Source organism: Schistocerca nitens, chromosome 4 (assembly GCF_023898315.1).
Source record: "Schistocerca nitens isolate TAMUIC-IGC-003100 chromosome 4, iqSchNite1.1, whole genome shotgun sequence".
In the NCBI taxonomy this organism is placed as follows: domain Eukaryota; kingdom Metazoa; phylum Arthropoda; class Insecta; order Orthoptera; family Acrididae; genus Schistocerca; species Schistocerca nitens.
Genome location: NC_064617.1, coordinates 271,165,216 through 271,185,282, shown reverse-complemented (window position 1 = coordinate 271,185,282; position 20,067 = coordinate 271,165,216). Strand labels below are relative to the sequence as shown.

The 20,067-nt window shown below is 45.7% G+C and overlaps 20 non-coding genes across 20 annotated transcripts; 7 read left to right on the top strand and 13 right to left on the bottom strand.

Annotated features, from left to right (window-relative positions):
- Positions 1 to 1,594: 1,594 nt before the first annotated feature.
- Trnaw-cca (transfer RNA tryptophan (anticodon CCA)) lies at positions 1,595 to 1,666 on the bottom strand. Its single transcript has one exon. It is a non-coding gene; the product is annotated as a tRNA-Trp (tRNA).
- Positions 1,667 to 1,784: 118 nt separating this feature from the next.
- Trnaa-cgc (transfer RNA alanine (anticodon CGC)) lies at positions 1,785 to 1,856 on the top strand. The gene has a single exon. It is a non-coding gene; the product is annotated as a tRNA-Ala (tRNA).
- A 275-nt stretch (positions 1,857 to 2,131) lies between these two features.
- On the bottom strand, positions 2,132 to 2,203 carry Trnac-gca (transfer RNA cysteine (anticodon GCA)). The gene has a single exon. It is a non-coding gene; the product is annotated as a tRNA-Cys (tRNA).
- A 318-nt stretch (positions 2,204 to 2,521) lies between these two features.
- Trnaw-cca (transfer RNA tryptophan (anticodon CCA)) lies at positions 2,522 to 2,593 on the bottom strand. Its single transcript has one exon. It is a non-coding gene; the product is annotated as a tRNA-Trp (tRNA).
- Positions 2,594 to 2,711: 118 nt separating this feature from the next.
- Trnaa-cgc (transfer RNA alanine (anticodon CGC)) lies at positions 2,712 to 2,783 on the top strand. Its single transcript has one exon. It is a non-coding gene; the product is annotated as a tRNA-Ala (tRNA).
- Positions 2,784 to 3,058: 275 nt separating this feature from the next.
- On the bottom strand, positions 3,059 to 3,130 carry Trnac-gca (transfer RNA cysteine (anticodon GCA)). The gene has a single exon. It is a non-coding gene; the product is annotated as a tRNA-Cys (tRNA).
- Positions 3,131 to 3,448: 318 nt separating this feature from the next.
- On the bottom strand, positions 3,449 to 3,520 carry Trnaw-cca (transfer RNA tryptophan (anticodon CCA)). The gene has a single exon. It is a non-coding gene; the product is annotated as a tRNA-Trp (tRNA).
- A 118-nt stretch (positions 3,521 to 3,638) lies between these two features.
- Trnaa-cgc (transfer RNA alanine (anticodon CGC)) lies at positions 3,639 to 3,710 on the top strand. The gene has a single exon. It is a non-coding gene; the product is annotated as a tRNA-Ala (tRNA).
- Positions 3,711 to 3,985: 275 nt separating this feature from the next.
- Positions 3,986 to 4,057, bottom strand: Trnac-gca (transfer RNA cysteine (anticodon GCA)). The gene has a single exon. It is a non-coding gene; the product is annotated as a tRNA-Cys (tRNA).
- Positions 4,058 to 4,375: 318 nt separating this feature from the next.
- Trnaw-cca (transfer RNA tryptophan (anticodon CCA)) lies at positions 4,376 to 4,447 on the bottom strand. Its single transcript has one exon. It is a non-coding gene; the product is annotated as a tRNA-Trp (tRNA).
- A 118-nt stretch (positions 4,448 to 4,565) lies between these two features.
- Trnaa-cgc (transfer RNA alanine (anticodon CGC)) lies at positions 4,566 to 4,637 on the top strand. Its single transcript has one exon. It is a non-coding gene; the product is annotated as a tRNA-Ala (tRNA).
- A 275-nt stretch (positions 4,638 to 4,912) lies between these two features.
- Trnac-gca (transfer RNA cysteine (anticodon GCA)) lies at positions 4,913 to 4,984 on the bottom strand. Its single transcript has one exon. It is a non-coding gene; the product is annotated as a tRNA-Cys (tRNA).
- Positions 4,985 to 5,302: 318 nt separating this feature from the next.
- Trnaw-cca (transfer RNA tryptophan (anticodon CCA)) lies at positions 5,303 to 5,374 on the bottom strand. The gene has a single exon. It is a non-coding gene; the product is annotated as a tRNA-Trp (tRNA).
- A 118-nt stretch (positions 5,375 to 5,492) lies between these two features.
- Trnaa-cgc (transfer RNA alanine (anticodon CGC)) lies at positions 5,493 to 5,564 on the top strand. Its single transcript has one exon. It is a non-coding gene; the product is annotated as a tRNA-Ala (tRNA).
- Positions 5,565 to 17,419: 11,855 nt separating this feature from the next.
- On the bottom strand, positions 17,420 to 17,491 carry Trnac-gca (transfer RNA cysteine (anticodon GCA)). The gene has a single exon. It is a non-coding gene; the product is annotated as a tRNA-Cys (tRNA).
- A 318-nt stretch (positions 17,492 to 17,809) lies between these two features.
- Trnaw-cca (transfer RNA tryptophan (anticodon CCA)) lies at positions 17,810 to 17,881 on the bottom strand. Its single transcript has one exon. It is a non-coding gene; the product is annotated as a tRNA-Trp (tRNA).
- Positions 17,882 to 17,999: 118 nt separating this feature from the next.
- Trnaa-cgc (transfer RNA alanine (anticodon CGC)) lies at positions 18,000 to 18,071 on the top strand. Its single transcript has one exon. It is a non-coding gene; the product is annotated as a tRNA-Ala (tRNA).
- A 275-nt stretch (positions 18,072 to 18,346) lies between these two features.
- Trnac-gca (transfer RNA cysteine (anticodon GCA)) lies at positions 18,347 to 18,418 on the bottom strand. The gene has a single exon. It is a non-coding gene; the product is annotated as a tRNA-Cys (tRNA).
- A 318-nt stretch (positions 18,419 to 18,736) lies between these two features.
- On the bottom strand, positions 18,737 to 18,808 carry Trnaw-cca (transfer RNA tryptophan (anticodon CCA)). The gene has a single exon. It is a non-coding gene; the product is annotated as a tRNA-Trp (tRNA).
- Positions 18,809 to 18,926: 118 nt separating this feature from the next.
- Trnaa-cgc (transfer RNA alanine (anticodon CGC)) lies at positions 18,927 to 18,998 on the top strand. Its single transcript has one exon. It is a non-coding gene; the product is annotated as a tRNA-Ala (tRNA).
- The last annotated feature ends 1,069 nt before the right edge of the window (positions 18,999 to 20,067 follow it).

The window sequence follows — 20,067 nt, the reverse complement described above, 5'->3', positions numbered from 1 at the left end:
AATTGTTTCTCGTGATTGTCAGAAGTCTGCTCGTCTGTGCAAACTGTGTCGCCTCCTGATGTTTCGCGGTTATTGCTAGAAACATCCCCGTCTTCGCAGTTTCCCACCAACTGTTTACGTTCTGATTGATTACAAGCTTCCATCTGTATTTCCTGGAGGTGTGGCATTACCTCCTCCTCGCATTGTTTTTGTTTGCGCACGGAGTGAGATTTGTCAGACAACTCGTCGTCAGAACAGCTATCAGTTATCTCATGGGGCCGTTTTTTTGTCTGCAATTCGGAGGATGCGGGGGTATCAAGATCAGCCTTTTTATCTAAACATGGAAATTGAGTAATATCATTGACGGATAAATCAGAGTGGTTTGCTTGGGCAGTATCCACACCCAACGGGACTGATACATTATTTGGCAAGACATCGTTTAGGGTAAGTTTCTGGCGTTGCGTTAGGGTACTTTTCAATACAAAAACCCGCCGCGGACAATCCTGTCTAAAGTGGCCAGACTCATTACAAACATGACAGGTCGGTACTTGACCTGAATACACAATTTGCGCCTTGTAGCCATTTACAAATATATGAGACGGAATATTGGTCTTGATGTCCATCTCCACAGATCGAATTCCGTTAAAACACTGTAGTTTGTAGTGACGAGACCAACGTTCATTATTAACAGATTTGACGTCACCATACTTGCAAAGCGCATCCTTAATTAAATCATTATCAATTTCAATAGGTAAGTTAAGCACGCGAACGGTAGTGTAAACAATATCAGCTCGCCAGATCCGAACTTTGCTCTTCGAGCCGTCTCTGTGAATGAATTCTACTTCACTACCCCACTTTGCTAAAAGTCTATCTATCGTCACCGAGCTCTCAAACTTAACAAAAATACAGTATTTATCATTGTCTAACTGCATGGTATGGACGGAATCAGAGTTGACACCAATTACCTCAGTTATCCAATCGTGTATTTCCAGTGACGTTGGCTGGATATGACGGGTTTCCTTGTCGAAAGCGAAGACCAGTGTGTTTTTCCTGACGTTCGTAGACATGATTCAGAACAGGGATGAAACTCCGGTTAAAAAACCGAAATTCCGGTGAGAGACAGAACGGTGATGAACAGCCAAACACTGACAAAGATACACAAACACGAAGATGAACGGACAGACAGCAAAGACGACAACAGCAGAACACCTATGTAAACAACACAATCGGAGCGCAGCAGTACACACGTCCACACGGTAGCACAGCTGAAGCGCGACTACGACTGAGCTATACCCCCTTTCACGATCTTTCTATTCCCATAACTTAAGGAAAAATATTATACTCTGCCTGGCTAAAGACGTCTAATCGAGCAAAATATTGCGTAATCATTATCTCTCAGTTATATATTAGCGTTAAACGATATAAATATCAAAAATACTAGACAGTTCGCGCCTGGAGAAAGTGTGAGTCGGCGCCTACACTTTAATGTCAGAACGCGAAAATTGCACTAGTAGCTTTTTTCAAGCAAGTTCTGTTCGTCCGTTCTCTGTAATCGTTTGGTATCTGATTAAACTGACATACTCGCCTATGGCTTTCGTAAACTAAAATTTCACTGTGACCCCGACGTGATTTGAACACGCAACCTTCTGATCTGGAGTCAGACGCGCTACCGTTGCGCCACGGAGTCGACGCTGCTGAGGTCTTGTCATGAATAGGTTCCTCGAACACTTACTGTACCGTTCAAACCTAAGAAATAATGACAGTAGGATCCACGAGAGACTCGTCCCAGATGTAGTTGCTCTGGCGGGGGTGTAACTCAGTGGTAGAGTGTCTGCTTCGCATGCAGAAAGTCCTGGGTTCAAATCCCAGCTCCTCCAATTTTTGTTTCTCCGTGCAGCAGTACACGAAAACTTTTGCCTATCACCATATTCTATAAAATTCAGTGTACAAGATTCTTCCCCCAAGCAAGTGGATTTCGTACAGTTCGACCGCATGGCGGGAGGACGATGACCTGCAAGAGCCTGGGCTGCGATCCCCCCATTGAAATGTTGCTCCAAAGCCTTCGGTATGGCGTGCGGAGTGCATCTGAAACATGTTATTTGCAACTCACCGCGACAACCGTCATTTGTTTTTTCGAGATACTGAAAAATGAAGGGGGCACCCGGGATTGAACCGGGGACCTCTCGATCTGCAGTCGAATGCTCTACGACTGAGCTATACCCCCTTTGACGATCTTTCTATTCCCATAACTTAAGGAAAAATATTATACTCTGCCTGGCTAAAGACGTCTAATCGAGCAAAATATTGCGTAATCATTATCTCTCAGTTATATATTAGCGTTAAACGATATAAATATCAAAAATACTAGACAGTTCGCGCCTGGAGAAAGTGTGAGTCGGCGCCTACACTTTAATGTCAGAACGCGAAAATTGCACTAGTAGCTTTTTTCAAGCAAGTTCTGTTCGTCCGTTCTCTGTAATCGTTTGGTATCTGATTAAACTGACATACTCGCCTATGGCTTTCGTAAACGAAAATTTCACTGTGACCCCGACGTGATTTGAACACGCAACCTTCTGATCTGGAGTCAGACGCGCTACCGTTGCGCCACGGAGTCGACGCTGCTGAGGTCTTGTCATGAATAGGTTCCTCCAACACTTACTGTACCGTTCAAACCTAAGAAATAATGACAGTAGGATCCACGAGAGACTCGTCCCAGATGTAGTTGCTCTGGCGGGGGTGTAACTCAGTGGTAGAGTGTCTGCTTCGCATGCAGAAAGTCCTGGGTTCAAATCCCAGCTCCTCCAATTTTTGTTTCTCCGTGCAGCAGTACACGAAAACTTTTGCCTATCACCATATTCTATAAAATTCAGTGTACAAGATTCTTCCCCCAAGCAAGTGGATTTCGTACAGTTCGACCGCATGGCGGGAGGACGATGACCTGCAAGAGCCTGGGCTGCGATCCCCCCATTGAAATGTTGCTCCAAAGCCTTCGGTATGGCGTGCGGAGTGCATCTGAAACATGTTATTTGCAACTCACCGCGACAACCGTCGTTTGTTTTTTCGAGATACTGAAAAATGAAGGGGGCACCCGGGATTGAACCGGGGACCTCTCCATCTGCAGTCGAATGCTCTACGACTGAGCTATACCCCCTTTCACGATCTTTCTATTCCCATAACTTAAGGAAAAATATTATACTCTGCCTGGCTAAAGACGTCTAATCGAGCAAAATATTGCGTAATCATTATCTCTCAGTTATATATTAGCGTTAAACGATATAAATATCAAAAATACTAGACAGTTCGCGCCTGGAGAAAGTGTGAGTCGGCGCCTACACTTTAATGTCAGAACGCGAAAATTGCACTAGTAGCTTTTTTCAAGCAAGTTCTGTTCGTCCGTTCTCTGTAATCGTTTGGTATCTGATTAAACTGACATACTCGCCTATGGCTTTCGTAAACGAAAATTTCACTGTGACCCCGACGTGATTTGAACACGCAACCCTCTGATCTGGAGTCAGACGCGCTACCGTTGCGCCACGGAGTCGACGCTGCTGAGGTCTTGTCATGAATAGGTTCCTCGAACACTTACTGTACCGTTCAAACCTAAGAAATAATGACAGTAGGATCCACGAGAGACTCGTCCCAGATGTAGTTGCTCTGGCGGGGGTGTAACTCAGTGGTAGAGTGTCTGCTTCGCATGCAGAAAGTCCTGGGTTCAAATCCCAGCTCCTCCAATTTTTGTTTCTCCGTGCAGCAGTACACGAAAACTTTTGCCTATCACCATATTCTATAAAATTCAGTGTACAAGATTCTTCCCCCAAGCAAGTGGATTTCGTACAGTTCGACCGCATGGCGGGAGGACGATGACCTGCAAGAGCCTGGGCTGCGATCCCCCCATTGAAATGTTGCTCCAAAGCCTTCGGTATGGCGTGCGGAGTGCATCTGAAACATGTTATTTGCAACTCACCGCGACAACCGTCATTTGTTTTTTCGAGATACTGAAAAATGAAGGGGGCACCCGGGATTGAACCGGGGACCTCTCGATCTGCAGTCGAATGCTCTACGACTGAGCTATACCCCCTTTCACGATCTTTCTATTCCCATAACTTAAGGAAAAATATTATACTCTGCCTGGCTAAAGACGTCTAATCGAGCAAAATATTGCGTAATCATTATCTCTCAGTTATATATTAGCGTTAAACGATATAAATATCAAAAATACTAGACAGTTCGCGCCTGGAGAAAGTGTGAGTCGGCGCCTACACTTTAATGTCAGAACGCGAAAATTGCACTAGTAGCTTTTTTCAAGCAAGTTCTGTTCGTCCGTTCTCTGTAATCGTTTGGTATCTGATTAAACTGACATACTCGCCTATGGCTTTCGTAAACGAAAATTTCACTGTGACCCCGACGTGATTTGAACACGCAACCTTCTGATCTGGAGTCAGACGCGCTACCGTTGCGCCACGGAGTCGACGCTGCTGAGGTCTTGTCATGAATAGGTTCCTCGAACACTTACTGTACCGTTCAAACCTAAGAAATAATGACAGTAGGATCCACGAGAGACTCGTCCCAGATGTAGTTGCTCTGGCGGGGGTGTAACTCAGTGGTAGAGTGTCTGCTTCGCATGCAGAAAGTCCTGGGTTCAAATCCCAGCTCCTCCAATTTTTGTTTCTCCGTGCAGCAGTACACGAAAACTTTTGCCTATCACCATATTCTATAAAATTCAGTGTACAAGATTCTTCCCCCAAGCAAGTGGATTTCGTACAGTTCGACCGCATGGCGGGAGGACGATGACCTGCAAGAGCCTGGGCTGCGATCCCCCCATTGAAATGTTGCTCCAAAGCCTTCGGTATGGCGTGCGGAGTGCATCTGAAACATGTTATTTGCAACTCACCGCGACAACCGTCATTTGTTTTTTCGAGATACTGAAAAATGAAGGGGGCACCCGGGATTGAACCGGGGACCTCTCGATCTGCAGTCGAATGCTCTACGACTGAGCTATACCCCCTTTCACGATCTTTCTATTCCCATAACTTAAGGAAAAATATTATACTCTGCCTGGCTAAAGACGTCTAATCGAGCAAAATATTGCGTAATCATTATCTCTCAGTTATATATTAGCGTTAAACGATATAAATATCAAAAATACTAGACAGTTCGCGCCTGGAGAAAGTGTGAGTCGGCGCCTACACTTTAATGTCAGAACGCGAAAATTGCACTAGTAGCTTTTTTCAAGCAAGTTCTGTTCGTCCGTTCTCTGTAATCGTTTGGTATCTGATTAAACTGACATACTCGCCTATGGCTTTCGTAAACGAAAATTTCACTGTGACCCCGACGTGATTTGAACACGCAACCTTCTGATCTGGAGTCAGACGCGCTACCGTTGCGCCACGGAGTCGACGCTGCTGAGGTCTTGTCATGAATAGGTTCCTCGAACACTTACTGTACCGTTCAAACCTAAGAAATAATGACAGTAGGATCCACGAGAGACTCGTCCCAGATGTAGTTGCTCTGGCGGGGGTGTAACTCAGTGGTAGAGTGTCTGCTTCGCATGCAGAAAGTCCTGGGTTCAAATCCCAGCTCCTCCAATTTTTGTTTCTCCGTGCAGCAGTACACGAAAACTTTTGCCTATCACCATATTCTATAAAATTCAGTGTACAAGATTCTTCCCCCAAGCAAGTGGATTTCGTACAGTTCGACCGCATGGCGGGAGGACGATGACCTGCAAGAGCCTGGGCTGCGATCCCCCCATTGAAATGTTGCTCCAAAGCCTTCGGTATGGCGTGCGGAGTGCATCTGAAACATGTTATTTGCAACTCACCGCGACAACCGTCATTTGTTTTTTCGAGATACTGAAAAATGAAGGGGGCACCCGGGATTGAACCGGGGACCTCTCGATCTGCAGTCGAATGCTCTACGACTTTTTTTTTTTTTTTTTTTTTTTTTTTCATTTTCTTTTCGGGCCTCCATCCACCCCTTATAGCCCGTCCTTCTGCTCGCCATTAATTCACCTTCGTCGGTGTGGCATCAAAGGCCTTTGATTTAAGGAAAATGAAAACGATGTGGAATTACATGCTTCGTTTACGATACAAGCATCCATATTAAGGAAATAGTAACTGAAATTTATGGCGGCACCAGTGCCTTGTGGTAACAGAAAACGTCAAGGAAGTTAAAAGAAAAGTGAAAATCCATTGCTTCTAAAATTAAAAAGCTTTGTTCTGAACTCTGCGAAATTGAAAGAGAACTAAAATATTGCTCGAAAGAGAAAACTGAATTTTCTTCTTCTTACGAAATGAAGCTTGATCTCTTGCCAATTGATTACTTCAGTGGTGTTAGTAACTTGTGGTTCGGTCAACATGACATATTATTCGCCTTATAGATGGTCCGTCTGATCTTGAGTGAGTAGCTGCTGAATGTTCGTTAACATGAAATTCAATCAATTGATGTGGTAGTCCCTTTTTTTTTACGTTACAGTTTTGAGCAGGTAGTTGGCGAAGTTATCCTTATAGTTTTTCGTTTTCATTAGCATATGGTGCTGAGTGGTAAGATAGACACAGAAGTCTTCTTTACTCTTGTATTCTTTTGTAAATAAGTAATGTACAGTAGCGGCTCTTAACCAGTTTAGTGCGTTCCTTCTCGTCCGTGGGTACGGGGTATCGTCCGGCGTCAGAAAGGCAGCAGGTGTTATATATCTGGGCGATGTTCTACTAATGAGTGCTAACTTGTTCGTGATATATTCCCATATATCTTTTATGTTGTCGCACACAAACCTGTGTTCATCAGTATCCATTAAATTACACGTTGTGCACAAAGGTGATGCTGCGAGGTGTATGTTATGTAGTTTGGAGTTAGTTGCCAATTTTCTGTTAACTGCGAAATACCAAGTGGCTTTCAGTGTAGACGGCAAATACGGACAATGGATGTTCTCCCAGATTACCTTCCAGTCGTAAAAGTTGTATTTTTCTTCAATGTTATTTTTCTTCTTATCTTTCATGAGTTCCTGGTACACGTGTTTCACTGTCTTCATTTCTTGTTCGGGGATCCTTGTGTGTACATAACTGTACTCCAGTAAAAACCATTTTAAGTGGTAAAGTCCGTTTGGAATATGTTGCACCGTGATAGGTGGACTGAGGTCGGCCGGAGCTATCTCAGTAAGCAGGTGAGCAGCGAGACTATCAGCTGAGTGTTTCCATTGGTGGAAAGTTGTTGATATATATAAAGCTTGCGCCTTCTTTTCAACATCGACAAGATTTAAGCCACCATTTTCTGTGGCAAGCGTTAAGGTGTCAAACTGAACTTTAAAAATGTGGTGACGGCTGACAAACTGTCCTAATGCTGACATGATTCGTTTTGCAGTGAGTGCAGACATTGGTAAAACTTGAGCGATATAATTGAGTTTCGAGGTGAGGTAGACATTTGCGACCGTTACTTTCTGAATTTCATTTAGTTTCCGTACACTGTGTTCCCGTATGCTGGCACGAATAGTCCGTAGAAGCTTTCGATAGTTGGTTGCAATGGTGTGCCGAATATTACTCTGAAAATCAATTCCAAGGCACTTGAATATCTTCAGCTGACGTAGTTGTCCGTGAGGGTGCGATCCGAGGCCGCGGCCAATATTGAATATTCCGGACTTTGTCCAGTTTAGTTGTGCACCTGACGCGTGCTCATATTGCCTGACTAGCTGTAGTGCGGTCTCCACTTCAGTTCTATTTAGTACAAGGAAACCGACATCGTCTGCATACGCCTTGCACACTACTCGGGATCCATGTATGACGATGCCCTGTAAACTTTGCGTCAGGGTAGCTAACAAAGGCTCAATGGCAATCGCAAAAAGCGCCATGGACATTGGGCAGCCCTGCCTGACGGAACTGGCTATCTCGATTGCTCGGGTAGGCTGGCCATTGATGATGACTCTGGATAAATTAGTCGCTACCATCTGTTTTATAATTGCGACGAACCCAGGTGGAAAACCCATCGCATACATGGTACGAAAGAGATACTGGTGGTTTACCCTGTCAAAGGCTTTGTCGAAGTCCAAAGATATGATGGCACATTTCAGCTTACAGACTTCCGCAATAGAGATTAAATCACGGTAGTCGCACAGAGTCTGTCGAATTTTCCGATCCTTGCCCACGCTGGTCTGGTAAGGGCCAATGATACTGGTCATTGTAGATTTAAGCCTTTGGGCCAAAAGTCTCGCAAAGATTTTATAGTCGCTGTTGAGCAGCGTTATCGGTCTGAGATTTTTTACGTTTGCACTGCCTGAGGTTTTTTTAATTAGAACGATTATGCCTTCACAGAAGCTGGTGGGGATCACGTTGTTGTGGTCTAGAAGTTCGTTACAGATGCAAGTGATCTTCGCCTTTATGGTGTTCCAGAATTTTTGATAGAATTCGGCGGGAATTCCGTCAGGTCCGGGGGATTTATTCTTAGCACTTTTCCAGAGTACATATTCCACGTCTTCTTCGGTCGCCACGTCTAATAGCTTTTCCGCGTCCACGAGACTGACTCTGTTGCGCAAATTATTCAAAAGAGCATCCTGCGCTTGCACGTTAACTTCTTTATTTGACATCAAGGTGGTGAAGTAGTTTAGCACCGCCGCTTTAATCTCGTTGTGCGTAGTCAGCGTTGCGCCATCCTCAGCAATTAACTCCGTCAGTATTTTACGGGACCCTTTCTTACTTTCTTGGATCATATGGTAGACTGAGGTGAGTTCTTGGTGTACAGTTGTCTGGACCCGCGACCTGACTTTGTAGCCTTCTAGCTGCGTCCTCCTTAGGGTTAGGATTTTGGCCTGGATTTTCTTAATTCGTTGACAATTCTCGACAGCCGAAGTACCGAGCATATACAGTTCCCGCAGACAATGAAAATAGAAATTGATCGTCCTTTGAAGCCAAAAGCTCTTTTCCCGTGCGTAGTTCATGAAACACCACCTAATTTTAGGTTTGGCGCACCTCAGCCACCAATCAATGGCCGAATTATAAGAGGCAAATCGTTGCTCACATTCTCGCCAGGTATTGAGGAAGGCTTCTTGACACGCCGAGTCTTGTAGATGTGAAACATTTAATTTCCACAGGCCCCTGTATCGACACGTCCGTTGTCGGTCTAGACTTATAGTACAGATGTATGCAGCATGATCTGAGAAAGCCACTGGCCATACTTCTGACTGCAGAATGTTATTCCTCAAAGTGGGTGTGACATAAATTCGATCAAGACGGCTTGCCGAATGGGTCGTGATATGGGTAAACCCAGGTGCTGCCCCATGCTTGAGCTCCCAAGAATCAACTAAGCGCAAGTCTCGTACAATTCGTTCCAGTTCAAGTGATTTGTTAAGATTGGGAGTCTGGTCCTTTGCACTGATGACACAGTTAAAGTCGCCTCCGAAGATGACATTGGTGTGGCGGACGCCAAAGAGAGGAACTATTTCTTCTTTAAAAAATTCTGCTCTTTGACGTCTATTACTGGAACCGGATGGGCCATAGACATTAATTAGTCTGTTGTTATAAAAAGTGCCCGCAATGCCCCTACTGTTCGGCAGTTTTGTGACGTCGGTAATAATGATACCTTCCTTCACAATAAAAGCTGTACCTAATTCGCAACCGGCCCCAGGATTAGTGATCACATTATAACCTGGTATGCAATCAAGCCTGATCTCTGTTACTTCTTGTACAAATAAAATGTCTACATCAGCTGCATATAAAAAGTCCTTTAAGTGTTGCAGTTTAAGAGCGCTACGTATCTTATTAATATTGAGAGTAGCAAGTCGATAGGCCTGTGGCGGAATAGTGGTGGACTAAACAGGAGCAATACCTAAAATCAGTCCGATATCAAACAGAAATAACGCTGGAAAAAACAAGTCACGTCGTAGAAGCACTTTGGAAGCAATTCCAGATAACAAAAACATGTATTGACAGTCACTTTAAAGGCAGAGTTAAAAATAGTCTCCGGTTGAAAAGGGATCAGTCGTGCGTTCTTTTTGCGCGGCAGTTTCTGTCGAGGCGTTATCTTTCTCGGTAACATCGTCGACTTTGGAGACTGAAGTGACGGCTGTCACCGTTTCGGAAGTATCCATACTGTCTACTTCGGCAGTGGATTCTGTATCGTCCGCCCAACTAGTTGGCGGCGGTTGTGTCGAGGTCGTTACCGACTCTGGTGCAGGATAGAGTTTGACCATGCGGACATCACAGTCGGTTCGGAGTTGAGCTGACTGTTCAGGGTTCAGAGGGAGAGCATCTGAGACATTGTCAAGGACTGATGGTAAACTGGCTGAGGGATGATCATGGTTTGTGCCATCAGATGCTTTGTCACTGAGTTGTTCACCTATCTGTTTAGCCTTTTCGCGCAGAACCGGTGCAATCTGTTCTGCACCCTGGCGGGCAACTCTCCGTTTTTTAGTTTTTCTGGGAGACGTACGATTGTGTGGGCCTTGATCGGAACCTGCTGGAGATTCCCCCCGTGGAGTAGCAGCGGCCGATTGGGACGCAGCCGTTTGCATGTCGGATGCCTGTTCTTCTGTGACTACTACGGACGGCGATACTTCTATGGGTTTAGGTGGGGTCTCTTCCGGCGTTGCAACAGTCCCCATTTGCGTCACTGGCGCAGGCACGACAGTATTTTCACTGATTTCGGTGACCGTGGATGGAGCCGAAAGCCCACGCGCCACGGCGACGTACGTCACAGGCAGTGTTGTCATCGCGGGGGGCCTGGCTGCCTCGCCGGCAGGCAGCTGCGCCACTCGCCTCTGCATGCATTCGGCACGCACGTGACCTGTCGAGTTGCATGCGGCACACGTTCGAGGCTGATCATCGTACATTACTATCGCACGATACCCGCATATGTTAACATAAGACGGGATGTGCTTCTGCAGCTCGATTTTCAATTGCCGCACCCCATTAAGAACCGGGAATTTATGTGCACTAGACCAACGTTCCGCAATATTGCTGATGATTTTACCGTAGGGACAGAGCACTGCGTTGATCTGTTCACTGGTTATTTCAAATGGAAGTTCAAAGAGTCGAACAGTCCGTATTCCTAGGCCGGCATGCGAAACAACAACTTCACCCACATTGCCATCGCTATGTTTAAATTTGAGGATACCACCACAAGATTCAACTATTTTCTCACACATGTCTGATCGAGCTAATTTAACGAAAACGGTGCTACTGACAATCGAAAGATGTATCCCGATTATATCCTCAAGTCCTATCTTTACTTCATCTTCTAACCATTGCTCAACTTCAAAAGATTTAGGTCGGACAAAGTTTCTGTCAAAAGTAAACTTCAATGTGTCTTTCCTACTCGGTTGAGACATCACGAAATCGAGTTCATTTCCAGATTACACCAAAACACTGGTAGACACTGAAGCAAGCGCAGTGACTCACCACACGAAAACAACGACGGCGCGGCGCGCAGCACAGCACGTCCGACCTCGACCGCGTCCGCCGGCTGACTACGACTGAGCTATACCCCCTTTCACGATCTTTCTATTCCCATAACTTAAGGAAAAATATTATACTCTGCCTGGCTAAAGACGTCTAATCGAGCAAAATATTGCGTAATCATTATCTCTCAGTTATATATTAGCGTTAAACGATATAAATATCAAAAATACTAGACAGTTCGCGCCTGGAGAAAGTGTGAGTCGGCGCCTACACTTTAATGTCAGAACGCGAAAATTGCACTAGTAGCTTTTTTCAAGCAAGTTCTGTTCGTCCGTTCTCTGTAATCGTTTGGTATCTGATTAAACTGACATACTCGCCTATGGCTTTCGTAAACGAAAATTTCACTGTGACCCCGACGTGATTTGAACACGCAACCTTCTGATCTTTTTTTTTTTTTTTTTTAACGCCTTAACCACTTTTTTTTTTTTTTTTTTTTTGTTTAGTAGAGTCTCCACAGTCTCGCCCCCGAATGGCACCTGCACAAGGGCATCGGACCTTCCCCTACTGTCTCGTTACTTGGCCTCATTATTGCTGTTTTTCAGCCAAAAGTGCCACGAAAACGGCAGTCCTGGCGTAGAGGGAAAAGAAAAAATAAAAAAAAATAAATAAATAAAAGAAAGACGACACGGGATAGTTGCAAATCCAGAAACATCATAAAAAGGTGGCGCTCATGGGCGACCTTATCCAACACCCTCTCTTTCGAACGTCAGGGTAAGCATATTGGCAAAGTCATCGCGGAGACGTGGCAATCGCAAGCGGGCCCAGTAAGCAGTAAGCATGTACTGCTGAAACGCTAGGTGTTCATCCTCCTCATGACAAGTGACGACAAAATGTACAAAATGTCCAACCAACCACATGACTGTATTAAGCTTCGTCCGCGGAAAAAAATAAGAATCGGGCCGTACGATGATATCAATGGTATAAGCGGCTTCAGCAGACCTAGTGACAAAAGCCAGTTGTTTCCTGAGCCAACGCCAATTGGCAAGGTGGCCACAACAGGTGAAGCGATGCTCAAGGGTATCCAGGAGACCACACCGAGTACATTTGTCCGTGTCAGAAAGACCAATGCGGTGCAGTCGTACATTTGTGGGGATCAAATTATTAATTACTCTATACCACGTGGACGTCACGGCCATAGAGTGGATCGGCAGACTAACATTCTTCCAGACGTTCTTCCAGGAGACAGTGGGAAACGCCAGTTCTATTGGATTGGGACCGTCCTGCCCCTTCCAGCGGGCAATCAAACACTTGGTCGTTGGCACAGGTCGTCGCAAAAAGACGTCACCGAGGTAGCTCACCGCAATGTAAAATTCCCGGATGTGCTTCAACTTAAAATTGAGGCGACCGACGTCGACAGGTGGAGCAAGGCTCCCCGGACGCACGACTGTAAAAAGCTTGGACGTAATGGAACTCACTTCTCGTGTGACAATTAGAGTCGTACGGCGGACGTACAACGCTGACGCCTTGCGAGTAATGTCAGAGAGACCCAAGCCTCCGGAGAGACGCGGTTTCGTCATAACCTCGTAACGTACTTTGAAGAGATGACCCTTCCATATAAACCTGCCGGACAGTTGGCGCAACCTTTTCGCCACCATCAGGGGAAGTGGGAACAGCTGAGCAACATAATAGGATTTACATAAAACGTACGTGTCTAAAATGCGAACTTTTTGCAAAATGGTAAGAGAACGCTGTTCATGGACCATCAGAGCACCCTGTATCTTCTCGGTGACAGATTTCCAATTTAGAGCCGCCATTTTTAGAGGACACCGATCAACGATAATCCCCAAGGACGTATGGCGATCGACAAAAGTGGCCCAAGGGACATCAGCATCGCGAAATCCTCGAATGTCAAGGATCTTGCATTTGCCTTGATTAAGACGTGCTCCAGAGACATGACAGTAAGCATCAACTGCCCCTTTCAACAACGGGATATCAGTACGCTGACGGAGGAGAACAACGACATCATCCGCGTATGCCTTAATAGTGAGGTGGCCACCAGAGAGGGTCATACCCTGAAGCTTGAGAGCAACAGTCCGAAGCAGCGGTTCCAGGGACAATATGAATAAGGACATAGAAAGCGGACTACCCTGAGGCACCCCTCGACGGATATCAATGAGCGGCGTCAGCTGCCCATTGACAGACACCCGGGCAGTGATTCCCCTATACAAATTGCCAAGAACACCACGGGAAGAAGCGTTAAAACCTATTGTTGCTAAAACACGATCTAAAAAGGCATGACTAACGTGATCAAAAGCCTTATAAAAATCAAGGAAAGCAAAGGCACAATGGACATTGGTAACCGCCGCAACCGAGACAACATCCCGATATTCGGCTACAGGGGTCAGAATAGATCTATCATTTAAACAACATTGATGTGCACCAATCACATCCCTAAGCAGTGAAGATAATCGGCTATTGAGCGCTCTAGCAGCTGTCTTGTAGTCAAAATTCAGCAATGTGAGCGGACGAAGATTGGCAGCAGATAAACGACCAGAGGACTTGGGAATTAAAACAATTTTCCCTACTTTAAAAGCGGCAGGCACATCCATCCCCCTGACAATCTCATTTAAAATCCGCGTAAAAGTGCCACCCAAAAGAGGCCAAAAACGAAGATAAAATTCTTTAGGTAGGCCGTCTGGACCCGGCGATTTACCGGACGGAGAGCGAGCAATAAAATCGAAAACATCATCTACCTGGAACTCCCGGAGAAAGTCGTCGTTCGCGTCAGGCGCGACCGTCGCAGTAAGATCCCCAAGGACATCATCCGAAAGCGACTCTCCAGAATCATCGGCAGAATACAGACTAGCGTAATACTGATGGAGAGCACGAGTCATTTCCTCCTGTGCAATAAGCTGCCGTCCATCATCCACCGTAAGAGAAGAGATGAAGGAGCGACGACGACGAGTCTGATGCCGTAGCAGGTGATACAAGGATGTCAGTTCACCTTCAACAAGAGAGTGAGGTTTCGACTTAACTCGCAGACCATCCATCTGCCGTCGTTTAAGGCTTAAGAGCTTGGCTTTAATACGACGAACATCATGGATCCGCAGAGGAGAGGTACCCGCCGCGTCATACAGTTCACGCAGGACAGAGTAGTAATATTCATACGTGTTCTTAAAATCACGCGCCCTTGCAGCACAGTAAAAAATCAAAGTCTGACGAATCTTGGGCTTGGCAAACGCAGTCCACCATACCAGCAAGGAGGGGTAACGCGGGACAGAGCGAAGACATCGCTCCCACACGGCACTTATAACATCATCTATAGCACTGTCGGCAAGGTGGGAAACATTTAACATCCACTGGGAACGATAAAGTTTTGCAGGTTGGTGACTAAGATTTATAGTTGCAGTAAAAGCACAATGGTCAGAAAAACTAGTAGGAATAACGTCGACAGAAAGAATTTTATCACATAAAAAGTCAGAGAAGTAGAATCTGTCGAGTCTACTGCATGAGGACGCGGTAAAAAACGTATATTTCACCAGGGTGGGATATTTGTGTTCCCAAACGTCACGCAGATGCATCGTACGAACCAAGTCATGTAAATCACGGCAATAATTAAAATTGGGAGACTGGTCTTCAGGGCGTAAAACACAATTAAAATCGCCTCCGATCAGGAGACTTCGAGGACTCTGGCGCAAAAGATAAATAAGCTCTTCCTTATAAAAGCGCGATCGAGTCACAGTGTGACCCGAACCAGAGGGGGCATACAAAACAACGAGGCGGAGATCAAAAAGACGACAACCAATCCCACGGCCAGAGTCAAGGAATTCAACGTCGGTAATAGGAATGCCCTCTCGAAAGAAAAGAGCAGTTCCTGTTGAATATTCCGGCGCGACATTAAAAACAGTTTGAAATCCAGGTAGAGAGAGATCAGAAAACAACACTTCCTGCAAAAACACTACGTCCGCACAGGCGTCGTAAATAAACTGCCGCAAAGAGGCAATGCGAACGTCGGACTCAATACGGTTAACATTTAAGGTAAGAAAGGTGTATGCTTGAACCATAGAGAGAAAAGCGAGAGAAGAAATCACCTACACCGACGCACCAACGTCACAGTCCATAGCAGGGGAGACGGAGGCATCCGAGGGAGGGGGACTGCTACCCCGTTCCGCGGATCCCTTACGCTTCGGTTTTTTACGAACAGCATTAACGTTCGGCTGAACGCGTAACTTGCGTCGGCTGACGGGCAAGGAAGCTTCAGCCGCCGGTGACGTAGGAGGGTCAAGTTCTGTATCCGACACCACCCGCGCCGGTCCACATCCGGGATCCGGGGTCGCGGGGGAAACATCCGACGAAACGGAATGGTCGACATCGACACTAGCATCCGGCAAACATGGACTACACGGAGGCGAAACGTGAGCAGGGAGGTCCGAGACCGCAAAGGTGGAAGGAAGCGGAGCAGCTCCGCTGGCAGAGCTGTGGGGCAGCGAAGCAGGAAGTTGTTGCGGCTCCACTGGTTGTGACAACGAAGTCGGTTCGGAAGACGGCGCCAACAGGCCCGACCGACAATCCGACTCGAGAGACGCTGCGTCGGAGGCCGGAGGGGCGTCAGCAGCCGCCACCGGAACCGCTACCTCAGGAGGGCAGGGAGCATCGACACTACTCTGTGGCTCGGAGGATGCCGGTCGCTCGGACTGGGGCATCTCAGGGAGATCCTCATCCGTACTATTTCCATCTTGTGGGCGACGCCTCTTATTATGCAATAGAGGCACACCCACCTGAGGGACAGACGGAACAGCATCAGATTTAGCACGCAAAGGAGGAAATTCTGTGTCAGGGGTGTGCAAAACCTGTGGCGGGGCGCTACGAACATTGGACTGTGCTACACCAAGAGTAGAACCACCTGCAACGAGGTCAGCGACCGTTAACTTGCGACGCTGTTCGAGAGAATTTTTTAAAACAAAAACCCTCCGCGGACAGTCGGTACGCACGTGACCACTTTCATTGCACAAAAAACACGTGCCAACCTGACCACTATATGTGACATGAACACGATATCCACCAATCTGCAGGTGAGATGGAATATTCTGCTTAATGTGCATTTCGACTGAACGAATACCACTGTAACATTGCAGGCGATGTTGGCTTGACCAGCGTTCAAGGCGAATGCTCTTAACATCACCATACTTTTGTAGACCCTCCTTAAGATAGACATTATCCACCTCCGGTGGAAGGTTGTAAACACGAACACTGGTGTACGTAATGGAAGCATTGGAAAGCAAAACGGTACTGACAGAATCATCCCGATGCCGAAAGAGAACTTGATGTCCAAATTTAGAAAGAATTTTATCAACCTGAAGTGGGTCCATAAACTTAACAAAGAAAACATACAGTTCGGTATCAAAATAAGCAGTGTGCACCTGATCCGAATGAACACCAAAGGTATCTACCAACCAATCATGAATCTCAAGGGAACTAGGTTGAACATGGCGGGTTGACTTGTCAAAAGCAAAACTAACTGTAGCCTGACGAGGAATAACCTGGGACGACATTTTCAAACTATGCGGTCGAAACCGCTACACAAAAAACACTGAAATAAGGACAGAAAGTAACACAAGGTACGAAACAACGACTGAGAAGCACTCACAGAAGTTGCAACACAACACGGAAACAAAAACAATATTCCACTATACGTAACGCTACGGCGGAGCGGAAGACTAGGCACGTCCACACTGCACGGCGTCTAAAGCGGAACTGACGTCCTGGGTTCAAATCCCAGCTCCTCCAATTTTTGTTTCTCCGTGCAGCAGTACACGAAAACTTTTGCCTATCACCATATTCTATAAAATTCAGTGTACAAGATTCTTCCCCCAAGCAAGTGGATTTCGTACAGTTCGACCGCATGGCGGGAGGACGATGACCTGCAAGAGCCTGGGCTGCGATCCCCCCATTGAAATGTTGCTCCAAAGCCTTCGGTATGGCGTGCGGAGTGCATCTGAAACATGTTATTTGCAACTCACCGCGACAACCGTCATTTGTTTTTTCGAGATACTGAAAAATGAAGGGGGCACCCGGGATTGAACCGGGGACCTCTCGATCTGCAGTCGAATGCTCTACGACTGAGCTATACCCCCTTTCACGATCTTTCTATTCCCATAACTTAAGGAAAAATATTATACTCTGCCTGGCTAAAGACGTCTAATCGAGCAAAATATTGCGTAATCATTATCTCTCAGTTATATATTAGCGTTAAACGATATAAATATCAAAAATACTAGACAGTTCGCGCCTGGAGAAAGTGTGAGTCGGCGCCTACACTTTAATGTCAGAACGCGAAAATTGCACTAGTAGCTTTTTTCAAGCAAGTTCTGTTCGTCCGTTCTCTGTAATCGTTTGGTATCTGATTAAACTGACATACTCGCCTATGGCTTTCGTAAACGAAAATTTCACTGTGACCCCGACGTGATTTGAACACGCAACCTTCTGATCTGGAGTCAGACGCGCTACCGTTGCGCCACGGAGTCGACGCTGCTGAGGTCTTGTCATGAATAGGTTCCTCGAACACTTACTGTACCGTTCAAACCTAAGAAATAATGACAGTAGGATCCACGAGAGACTCGTCCCAGATGTAGTTGCTCTGGCGGGGGTGTAACTCAGTGGTAGAGTGTCTGCTTCGCATGCAGAAAGTCCTGGGTTCAAATCCCAGCTCCTCCAATTTTTGTTTCTCCGTGCAGCAGTACACGAAAACTTTTGCCTATCACCATATTCTATAAAATTCAGTGTACAAGATTCTTCCCCCAAGCAAGTGGATTTCGTACAGTTCGACCGCATGGCGGGAGGACGATGACCTGCAAGAGCCTGGGCTGCGATCCCCCCATTGAAATGTTGCTCCAAAGCCTTCGGTATGGCGTGCGGAGTGCATCTGAAACATGTTATTTGCAACTCACCGCGACAACCGTCATTTGTTTTTTCGAGATACTGAAAAATGAAGGGGGCACCCGGGATTGAACCGGGGACCTCTCGATCTGCAGTCGAATGCTCTACGACTGAGCTATACCCCCTTTCACGATCTTTCTATTCCCATAACTTAAGGAAAAATATTATACTCTGCCTGGCTAAAGACGTCTAATCGAGCAAAATATTGCGTAATCATTATCTCTCAGTTATATATTAGCGTTAAACGATATAAATATCAAAAATACTAGACAGTTCGCGCCTGGAGAAAGTGTGAGTCGGCGCCTACACTTTAATGTCAGAACGCGAAAATTGCACTAGTAGCTTTTTTCAAGCAAGTTCTGTTCGTCCGTTCTCTGTAATCGTTTGGTATCTGATTAAACTGACATACTCGCCTATGGCTTTCGTAAACGAAAATTTCACTGTGACCCCGACGTGATTTGAACACGCAACCTTCTGATCTGGAGTCAGACGCGCTACCGTTGCGCCACGGAGTCGACGCTGCTGAGGTCTTGTCATGAATAGGTTCCTCGAACACTTACTGTACCGTTCAAACCTAAGAAATAATGACAGTAGGATCCACGAGAGACTCGTCCCAGATGTAGTTGCTCTGGCGGGGGTGTAACTCAGTGGTAGAGTGTCTGCTTCGCATGCAGAAAGTCCTGGGTTCAAATCCCAGCTCCTCCAATTTTTGTTTCTCCGTGCAGCAGTACACGAAAACTTTTGCCTATCACCATATTCTATAAAATTCAGTGTACAAGATTCTTCCCCCAAGCAAGTGGATTTCGTACAGTTCGACCGCATGGCGGGAGGACGATGACCTGCAAGAGCCTGGGCTGCGATCCCCCCATTGAAATGTTGCTCCAAAGCCTTCGGTATGGCGTGCGGAGTGCATCTGAAACATGTTATTTGCAACTCACCGCGACAACCGTCATTTGTTTTTTCGAGATACTGAAAAATGAAGGGGGCACCCGGGATTGAACCGGGGACCTCTCGATCTGCAGTCGAATGCTCTACGACTTTTTTTTTTTTTTTTTAAATGTTAGAAACATAACAGCATGAGGCAGGTGGAGGCAAAACGGGCAGGGGTCTGAGACTTGAGGCCTGGCCGCGATGTCTCCCCCCAGTCCCGTTGCTGAGTTGCTTCATTATAATATTCTTGACTGATTATGCAAGCTATGCTTTGTGTTCATCGTACTCCTGAACCGATTGACCCTTCTTTTTAGACCAAAAATTTAGTTCATGTTGAGGCATTAGCAATTGAAGCTGATAGCTTGTAGCGTGTGTGGTATTTATTTATTTGATATATATAGTTTTTCCTTATTCCCACTGCTTCTTGACAACAAAAAACATGCCTCTTTGTAACAGAAAAGTAATGCATGAAGCAATGGATGCTGATTGTGTATATTTGTTTGCTCTTGTTCTAGTTTTTTTTATTACTTTGTTTGTTTTACTGTCGCTTTTTTTTTTTTGGTCGTGTAAGGGAAGAAACTCCATTGAATGCAAAAAATAAATATTATGGTAAGGCACTATTGCCATAGCCTTATTGTCTTCGTGATAGGTATAATAATAATAATAATAATAAAAAAAGAAAAATCCTCTTCCATTAAAAAAAAAAATGAGACTTCCATGTTAGTAATAAAGTCGTAAAAAAGAAATTATCTGTACCCTACGGTGGTGATTTTTTGTTTTTTTTGTTAATTTTTTTCCTTTTTTTTTCTTTTTAACTTTTTTTTTTCTTTTTTTTTTCGGCTTC